The following is an 11008-nucleotide window of genomic DNA, read 5'->3' on the forward strand; positions in this document are numbered from 1 at the left end:
GAACATGTCTGCTTTCTATGTCCCCACTGGGAAAATTCCTCTTCGCTGTGTGGCCACTGGGACAATCAACAGGAGAACTCACCAAAAGATAAAAAAATAGTATATAGTATAGTAATAGTATATATTTTATAGAAAAAAATAGTTGTTTGAATCAATCCCCTTGTTAGCCAAAATGAAAAATATGATTTGGCTATGGTTGAGGGCTTGTAACACAAATGACATTTTTCAAAAAAATTCAGTTTGACTACTTTTTTTCATATTTTATTTAATTTTTTTTAATATATGGATTAAACCACGTAAGAACTACTCAGTTCAGCTTTTCTCCTGTAAATGCTGAGCTGAGTAGTTCTTATCTTGTCTAATGAAAAAAATCGAAAAAAAAGTATTTTTTTACACATTACATTTGTGTTACAAACTCCCCACTATAGCTAAATTATATTTTTAATCCTTGAGTTAAAATGACTATGTCATGTCATTGTTGTCTAAATCCCTTTTATAACTAAGATGTAAAGTGTACATGTACCGCCATCCAATTTTGTGGTAAGATGAGGCAGCTATTACAGTAAGGCTCCTTTCACAAAGGCATTCATCCGAAAAACAGACAGCAATTAATTTTTATGGACAAACGGGTGGTCATCTGTTTACATCAGTTTACATTTGCATCTGTTTAGTTTCGTTTTTTTGAAATGAAACAGCCAACGTCCAGATCTTTTAAAACAGAACGGAAAGCTGTCTGTTTACATCCGTTCCATTTATGTCTGTTTATGTCAAATAACATTTTTTATTTATACAATTGTCACCACTGATTGGTTTCCACAACAACAAAGGTCACTTTTACATTGACGGACCAATCGGGTCCAACTGTCAGTTTTTTAGGCGGACCTGATCGGACCATCCATTGCTCTTTATGGAGCGGCGGATGTCAGCGGACATCCGCTCTGATCCTGTCCGCCAAAGAACATCTGTCCAACGGATCAGATGACAGTCGGATGGAAACGGACAGGCTATTTCCATGTGACAGCCCATTTAGGACAGCAGGTTAAGGACTTGGACCAATCATCCACCTGCTCAGTGGGAATCAGTGGAGAGATCCCCTGTTAAGCGGGAGGATCCGCTGGCGGACTCCACTAGTGTGAAAGGGGCCTAAAAAAATGGATGCAAAAACAGATGTAGACTGATGTAAATTGAACTGAACTGATATAAAATGATGTAAACTAAACTGAAGTGCAAACTGATGTAAACTGAGATAAACTGCACTGAAAATGGATGTAAACTGACTTTTTTCTTTGAAAAAAAAAACATGGCTGGACAAATAATGCCTGTGGGAAAGGGGCCTTTAAAATTTCAGACAGTGTATCATGGATGGAACTAACTATGAGATGTATCAGTCCTATCCAAATGTAAAGTAGATTTGAATATTTTTTCATCAACATTTAGTTTGCTTAAAACTGAACCCCAGGCACAAAGCAGTTTGTTTAAATATATTCTTCAATAGCCACAAGCCATATGTATAAATCCATTTTTGTGTGAACTAAATTCCCTTGCAAACCAAGATATTACCTTGTAAATGTAACAGAAACATCATCACTGTGCTGTATATACTATAGGCTGTGCAGATAGCAGAGCTGTGGGAGGGATTTAACAAGCTCCACACACTACAGGCTGTCTGCAGAAAACTAGAGGAGGGGGCAGAAAAAAGACCAGTTACCCTGCACAAGGAGAGAGAGCAGAAGTGAAGGGTCTTTATTATAGGAAGTGCCTGCCCAGAGGAAAAGTTTCACATGGGATTACTGCACAAATCTGAAAATAAATATACAAAGCGCACCAAGATTGAAAGAAGGATACACGTGACTCTTATAAATATAAAGATAATATTTGATTATCCCTGAGTTCAGCTTTAAGAACTGTGTATCAGAAATAAACTGCCTTATTTTTCCTCCATAACCCTTTCATGACTAAGCCTATTTTTGAAATTTGGTGTTTACAAGTTAAAATCCGTATTTTTTGCTAGAAAATTACTTAGAACCCCCAAACATTATATATATTTTTTTAGAAGAGAGTCTAAAGAATAAAATGGCGATTGTTGCAATATTTTTTATCACACGGTATTTGTGCAGCGGTGTTTTAAACGCAAATTTTTGGAAAAGTGACACTTTCATGAATTTTAAAAAATCCAAACAGTAAAGTTACCCCAATTTTTTTGTATAATGTGAAAGATGATGTTACGCCGAGTAAATAGATACCAAACATGTCACCCTTTATAATTGCACGCACTCGTGGAATGGCGACGAACTACGGTACCTATGAATTTCCATAGGTGACGCTTTAAAATTTTTTTACGGTTACCAGGTTTAAGCTACAGAGGAGGTCTAGGGCTAGAATTATTGCTCTCGCTCTGACGATCGCGGCGATACCTCACATGTGTGGTTTGAACACCGTTTACATATGCGGGCGCGACTTCCGTATGCGTTTTCTTCGCTGCGCGAGCTCGCGGGGACGGGGGCGCTTTAAAAATTTTTTTTTTTTTTTTAATTTATTTTATTTATTTTTGTACTTTTATAAATTGTGTTTAAAATTGTTTTTTTTTTTTTTACTTTTATTGCTGTCACAAGCAATGTAAACATCCCTTGTGACAGTAATATGTGGTGACAGGTACTCTTTATGGAGGGATGGGGGGTCTAAAAGACCCCCATCCCTCCTTTACACTTCAAAGTATTCAGATCGCCGAAAACGGCGATTCTGAATACTGTGTACTTTTTTAAATTCGGCGCCATTGGCAGCCGAGTAAACGGGAAGTGACGTCATGACGTCGCTTCCGCGTTTACAATTAGAAGGCTGGAACGAAGCCGCTCACAGCTTCGTTCCAGCCCACCCCCAGCCGCCGGAGATTCCCGAATGGACACCGGGCCTCCCGATCGCACGGGAGGCCCGGTAACAGCGGCGGGAGGGGGGGGATGTCCCCTCCCGCTCCTCCGGTATAACAGCCGAGCGGCTTTTAGCCGCATCGGTTGTTATATTCGGGTAGCCGATCGCCCGCTGAAAACAACGGTACCGGGATGATGCCTGCAGCTGCGGGCATCATCCCGGTATAACCCCGGAAAGCCGAGGACGCATATGTGCGTTCGGTCGGCGGGAAGGGGATAAATACTCTTTTACCTGTCTACATGCACCTTCTCCAGTGTCGACTGATTTCATGGTACACCCCTGGTCCAAACCCCCCCCCCCTCGAGTGTCCTACCCAAATACCATGTCAGCGCCCCCTGCTGCCACAGCTGTGCCACTCAGCAACAGCGAAGGCTGTGCAGAAATCAAAGCTGTCCCTGAATGTACAACGGCTGACAGCATCCACCGCAGCCCGCTGTTCTCAGCGCTAGGGTTTAGTTGCTGACACAACATCACTTCTTCCCAGCTCCCCAGTCTTCACACAGAGCTAACCTTGGCAAGGAGGTGAGTAAGCATCTCTGCACAGGCAGCCTTTATTTTTTTGGGGGAGTGGGGGGGGCTGGGTGCCAGTAGCTGGTCTTGTCTGGGGCACAAAATAGCCTAGCACCGTCCCTGTATATACCTGGTCATTGATGCTCTTAATAGGTTGCTTGTATTTTGGCACTTGATTCACTGTTCACTTATTTTCACTTATGCCTTGTATACTCTTTGCTGGTGTTGGATGGGTTTTGCTTTGTTAAAATGGAACTGAAGTTCCACTGTAAGAAACAGTGAGCATGCAGGCTTTTATTGCAGAAGACACATACACTGTCTCTTCTGCAAAAAATGCCCCTGCCTGCCTTTTCACTGTCTTCTCTGGTGCTGTAAACTGAACTGCTTATACGGAGCTCAGCTTACAGCACCGGCCGGTCTCTGAGGCTGTATTCACAAATTTGCCACAAATCTGCCCACGATTTGACAGCGCGTGTGAATGACAAATCGCGGAACTCGCATTTGAGATGCCATTCATTTGAATGACACCTCAAATCGCGGTGCGGGTCTGCAGCGACTGTCGCGCGAAAAATTGTGCTGTAATCACAGCAATCCGCATCGCGGGAAGCAAGTCATCCAAAAGAAGCTCCAGAACTTTTTTTGGCGACGTGCTTCTTGCGATGCGGATTGCCATGATTGCAGCACGTTTTATCACGCGACAATCGCGGAAGACCTGCAATGCGATTTGAGGGGTCATTCAAATAAATGGCATCTCAAATGCGAGTTCCGTGATTTGTCATTTACACATCAGCTCTGTCAAGTCTCGGGCAGATTCGTGGCAAATCTGCCCGCGATTCAAAAGCTGTAGCATGAATGCAGCCTGAGTGCTTGGATGACAGTCTCCTGCCTGACAGCATCTGTGCAGGACCGTTGGACAGGTAAGTTTTAAGCCTTTAGTTCGATTTTAATAGTAAATCTTACTTTTATCATACACAATCTGGTCCCAGTTTCCTTAACCACTTGTGCTCTGGAAAGTTTACCTCCCTTCATGACCAGGCCAATTTTTGCGATACAGCACTGCGTTACTTTAACTGACAATTGTGTGGTCGTGCGACACAGTACCCAAATAAAATGTATGTCCTCTTTTTCCCACTTTTTATTTTTGTACTATAAACAAAAAGACCGACAATTTTGAATAAAAACAATATTTTTTACTTTCTTCTATATAACATATCTAATAAAAAAAATGTAAAACATCTAATTTCTTCATCAATTTAGGCCAATATGTAATCTGCTACACATGTTTGGTAAAAAAATCCTAATACGCGTATATTGATTTGTTTGCGCAAAAGTTATAGCGTCTACAAACTATGGCATATTTTTATGGGGTTTTTTTTTTGTTTTTTTTTTTTTGTACTAGTAATGTCAGTGATCAACGACTTATAGAGGGAATGCGACATTGCGGCGGACAAATCGGACACTAAGTGACACTTTTGACACTATTTTGGGGACCAGTGACACTAATACAGTGATTAGTTCTAAAAAAATATGCACTGTCACTGTACTAATGACACTGACAGGGAAGAAGTTAACATCAGGGGCGATCAAAGGGTTAAATGTGTTTCTAGGGAGTGCTTGCTAACTGTGTGTGTGTATGGGGGGGGGGTGCTTGTACTGTGCTTGTATTGTGTAAAGGCAGAGATCCGTGTGCCTGCTTAGCAGAAACATAAGATCACTACCATCCCTTCTCACAGAACGGCGATCTACCTTATTTCTTTCAGGAACGATCGGCGGGTCCCGGCAGACATTGAGTCCGCCAGACCTGCTAATTGCCTCCCGCTGTGTCCAATCACAGTGGGAGTGGGTCGCCAGTGGTGCATGCCCCAGACCTAGAAGTGCAAATTCACATACAGGTACGTGATTTTGCACAGGAGAGCCGCCTTGCTGCCGTATTCGGTCGGCAAGCGGTTAACAACTTGTAGACCAGGCCGTTTTCTGCCATTTATTGTTTACAAATTAAAATCAGTATATTTTTGCTAGCAAATTACTTAGAAGTTACAATATTTTATGTCACACTGTGTTTGCATAGAGGTCTTTCAAATGCAATTTTTTGGAGGAAAAAATACACTTTGTAAATTGCAGAATAGCAGGAAAAATATTGCACAGTGGGATTTTTTTCCCTGCACATGTCCCAAGCCTATTTCTTGAATCAATCGAGCAAAGGGGGTTAAGTATTGCAACCAGGTTTAGATGAAAACGTATCCAGTTTCTTATCTATTACACTATTAAAATCCCACAGCACCCAAATAGGGAAATTGGAGTGAGGAGCCATAAATTTACATAATAGGAAAATATAACAGCCCTAGTCATCCACTACGGAGTTTATTAGCTGGAAAGGCACAGTATTTGACATTAAAATGCTAACTCCTCTAGGGTAGGCTGTATGGACAGAGTGAAACTGTGTGTGAAAACGGCAGTGTTTAAGTACAGATACTGTAGTACAGTGATAGCGAACATTGGCACCCCAGATGTTTTGGAACTACATTTCCCATGATGCTCACCTACACTGCAGAGTGCATGAGAATCATGGGAAGTGTAGTTCGAAAACATCTGGGGTGGCAAGGTTTGCCATCACTGCTGTAGTAGGTTGCAAGTGTGTTTCTTGTAAAGTCACTACCGCTGGATTATGTGTTTTCAGAGTAGAGAAAAAAGCCGCACGTTTGACTCCATCCCCAACCCCCAAACATTCCACGATACAACAATACAGATATTAGCCATAATAAGAGGAAAATATAGCATACTCAGGATAATACAATTGCAAAGTGACTGTCAGATATGTAGCCCGGATTTTGAAAAAAAAAAAAAGTGCCCAGGGCTCTAGACAGCCAACTATATAACAGTGAATTGTTGGATTGCCCATAAAGAACAGTGGGATGTCCCAACCTAAGTTAGGATGTACAGAGAACAAATGCCACCAGCAGAAATGCTTTCCAGGTAAGTAGTTACATAAGATAAAACTTGGTCCCTCGCAACAGGCAAGAGGCAGATGAAACATGAAAACAAAATAACCAGAAATCTCTGTATCCTAAAGAACACAGAATCTGTAAGGCATGTCCACGCAAGATAGTTGGGCAAGGGGGGCCCCAACATCTCAGTACAGATTATGATTCAACAGAACTCGCAACTGTTGATGTAGCACTGTCCCGTAGGGCTTGCTTAGTGTTGACTTCATAGGTCTCTATCTGGTTACCTACAGCTGGTTGCTAATAGTTCCCCCTTAGTTGCTGAGGATTCCCACTTGTTTGCTGAGGGTTCCCACTTGGTTACTGAGGGGTTACAGCTTGTTGGCTAGGAGATCTCACCCTTACTCCCGCTTGCTCATTACTCAATGACCAATCCAGGGTATGTGTGTTTTTGTATTTTATTTTGGAACTTGGATAGGAGAAGGGATTAGTGGGATACTCCAACTGGAACTATTCAAAAAGGATAAGGACAACTTTCACTTGGCCCCACTGGATTGGTAATAGAAGCAGTCACACTGCTTTGACCATACAGCCACATGTATGGAAGGGTTACGTCTTCGTGCTCTCACTAGCAGCAAACTTGATGCACTAAATTATCTTCAGGACACTCTCTAGCCATCAGCTTTACTGACACCCATCCACTGACTCTTCTAGCTTAAGGGGGCGACCCTCACTCGACAGACCGCAAAGACAAAGATCTGCACTCATAGTAGGCAGAATCAGATCCTTCCTGGTGTCTCCCTTCCAGGCAGCTCTGCAGGACCTCTGGGTTCAGCTTCTCTCTCCCTCTCTAGGCCCCTGGGTCGGCCACCCAGGGCCGCGCAGCCTCCTCTGCGGAGGAGAGGGCAGCCACCCCCTCCCTCCTGGACTCTGTCCCCGGCTCAACTCACTCTGAGCACATGTACATGCAATGCAGCTCTTTTCCTCTGCCAATTACGAGGGCTGTAACAAAGCTTGTGTGCTCACTTGTCAGGTCCCCTCCCACCGTCCAATATGCCTCTCTATTGGACCAGTGAGGGACAGTCAGAACAAGCTGAGCTGCACCTGAGTACAATGAGCAAACTTAACCAATAGATCCTGCTCCGTGGTAGGCAGAGAGAACTCTAAGTTTTACCTGACCAGGTTTTGGTGGCCGAGCAGGGACTCTATGAGACCTCTCTACTGCAAACATAGAAGAAAAGGAGTCTTTACCAAAGTAGTAAGCCAGTTTTCTATAAAAGCGACAGGATTTTTCCTTCTCCGTTTTCTCCGGGATACCGACTGCCTGAACATTATTGCATCTAGGCCTGTTTTCCACATCTTCTAAACGGGCCGCATGGCCTGAAGTAAGAGATTTCACATTGTAAAGGTCACGCTGTAATGGTGCCTCCTCATCTTCAACATTATTCGTCTGGTCCTCAAGGGCCACAGTACGATCTTGCAACTTTTGCATATCTTGTCGACCAAATTAAGCTCTATTTTCACCCCTTTTATCTCAGAGGTTAAGGCAGTGAGAGCTGGATGTGACTGCAGCAAAAATGTCCCTGAGTGTAGGTTCAGGAGCAGGCATGTCTTTCAATGTCAGTGTCTGTGACTACAGGGGCTGGTGTACTCACATAGGTGCTTCAGCCGAGTCATCAGGCCAGACAGCCTCCTGGCCATCCAACAAAGAATCCGGATCAGCAGTCTCCAGAGAGGGAGAGGCAACCTTGGGATGGTTGTCTTTTCCAGGGGTTTTAGCAAGCAGCTTAATAGCAGCCTCTTTGGCAGATCGCAGGGAACGACCTCCATCTTTTCCTGTATGGTCCACCGCTGTCTGGAGTTCTTTACCCTACCGATACATATCTTTGCAGGGAGTACAGGCAGCAAGTGGTAGTGTATACTGCAGGTAGCACGGCCAACCAAGAGAGAGCAGGAGGAACGGTTACAGGATTAAGTTATCAGGAGAAATGGACAGATCTTCAGAGGAGCGAGTACGCCATGCTGCTTACTCCATGAGCATGCAAGCTACTACCCCCCCCCCCCCCCCCCGAAAAAATACACTTTAATGAGTTAAAGACAAAACAGTAAAGTTAGCCTAATTTTTTTGTATAATGAGAAAGATGATGTTACACCGAGTATATAGATACCTAACATGTAATACTTTAAAATTGCGCACACTCGTGGAATCACGACAAAATACAGTACTTAAAAATCTCCATAGGAGACGCTTTAAACATTTTTAACTGGTACCAGTTTAGAGTTACAGAGGAGGTCTTGTGCTAGAATTATTGCTCTTGCTCTAACGATCGTGGCAATACCTTATTAATGATTTCATATGACAGGAACTTTTTTTTTAAATCAGGATAACAGAGTTGCTTTAAATAAACACCTTCACGATATGGTGGAAACATTTTTTGTATTTACTAAATATACATTTAAAAACATATAGTTGAAATTTAGCACACAGAGATAATTTTCTAAAGGACATACCATATAAAGTAAAAAAATGGGTTGAGATGTTATGGATATGAAACAGCCAAGAAAAGCAGTCCAAAAATGTATTTTTTTTTTCATCATACCACCCTAAGGCAGCACGTTTAAAGGATGGCATTGTTTTTCTTCCTATAACTTATTAGAATAACTAGAAGCTCTTTATTCTGCAACAGCACATGTGGAAGTAACCTCTAGTATAAAAACATGGAAGACCTCAGGCAATGAATACACAGGCAATGAATACAATAAATAGGTTTTTATTTCCAGCATGTGTTCCATGTTTAGCTTCCATTTTATAGCTTGATAAATGTAAAACCCAACTCAGAGAAAAAAAACTGAAATTTTTAAATATTGCATTGTACCTCATTACCTCACGTCTCAGTCTTCTTCCTGTCCTATCCTGCAGTGTAATTGATTGGTCCCAGTTTCCTTTATTTATTTAGTTTACCTAAGCTAATATCCTGCCCTGGGGATCAGACAGTTTTTCTTGCCTATTGTCTTTTTGGGCACTGGTTCCCTCACCTCCGGATTTCTCCTGCCTCTAGAGCCTAAGAGATAGGACCAGACCATTGGAAGTGTCACCTCCACCAAAAGGTGGTGTCCACATCAAGCAGAGAGCAATGTGAACATCCCAAGAAGGAGCCCAGGAAGTAAATAGAAAAAGAAAGAAGAGTAGTCACGTGACTGTGGTCCATAAAGACATGAATGAGCGAGTTTGGGGTGGAGTAATTTGACTGGCCTGCACAGAGTCCTGACCTCAACCCGATAAAACATTGTTGGGATGAATTAGAGTGGAGACTGTGAGCCAGGCCTTCTCGTCCACATCAGTGCCTGACCTCACAAATGCGCTTCTGGAAGAATGGTTAAACATTCCCATAGACACACTCCTAAACCTTGTGGACAGCCTTCCCAGAAGAGTTGAAGCTGTTATAGCTGCAAAGCGTGGGCCAACAATATTTAATATTGAACCTTATGGACTACGACTGGGATGACATTAAAGTTCATGTGTGTGTAAAGGAAGGAGTCCTAATACTTTTGGTATTATAGTTTATATATATGCATCCATAAATTGACTGATGTTTATGTTCCTAAAATTTTATGTATAGATTCTTTCTCTAGAAAATGATTATTTTCCTTTTATTCAACTAACCTAAATGCTAAATCAAAAGGCAAACAACAATGGTGTCCACCATCAACCCCCCAAACACTGAACTAGATGAAATGGCCTATTCAGCTTGATTAAATAAACTCTACCACATGTCTCTGTAACTCCCCAGGCTTACTTGACACAGTAAGAGGGTAGTTCTCTGGGAATAGTTTAAAAATGGCCTGTTGGGACCCTGGAGAATCAGAAGTCATTTGAACAACGTCCTTACAGCAGATCTGTGCTACAACCAGATCTACTAGGGTAACCAGTGCATACCCCTCTGGAGCTACAGTTTTGCTAAAACCCCTTGACTGTCTACCTGCCTTCCTCCCAGCCCCCTGAGATCTGTGTTCACCTCTCCTTCATGGTTTTTTAGTAAAAGAGTACCTGCCTGCATTCATATAGTTACTGCTTGTTGGACTGGGACTGTATATTTGTCTAACTACAGGAGAGAGTCAGTAAGATCCCTTTCACACTGGGAGGCTTTTCAGGTGTTTTAGCGCTAAAAATAGCACCTGTAAAGCGCCTGAAAAGCACCTCTCAAGCCACCCCAGTGTGAAAGCCAGAGTTCTTTCACACTGGGGCGGTGCACTTGCAGGACGGGAAAAAAAGTCCTGCAAGCAGCATCTTTGGGGCAGTTTGGGAGCGGTGTATACACCGCTCCCAAAACGCCCTGCTCATTGAAATGAACGGGCAGAGCTGCCAAAGCGCTTCGGCAAAGCTGGAACACAGGCGCTATTAACCTTTTTCGTTGGCCACTAGCGGGGGTTAAAAGCTCCCCGCTAGCGGCCAAAAAGCGATGCTATAACAGCGGTAAAGCCCTGCTAAAACTAGCGCCGCTTTACCGCTAACCCCTGCACCGCCCCAGTGTGAAAGGGGTCTAAGTGTGCTTCTACTGCTGTGGATACTGACTCTTCAATGGACATTTGTGTATGTCACAACTGTTTTTCTGTTTCAATGTGTTTATTAG

This window comes from Aquarana catesbeiana, linkage group LG01 (assembly GCF_042186555.1).
Source record: "Aquarana catesbeiana isolate 2022-GZ linkage group LG01, ASM4218655v1, whole genome shotgun sequence".
Lineage (NCBI taxonomy): Eukaryota > Metazoa > Chordata > Amphibia > Anura > Ranidae > Aquarana > Aquarana catesbeiana.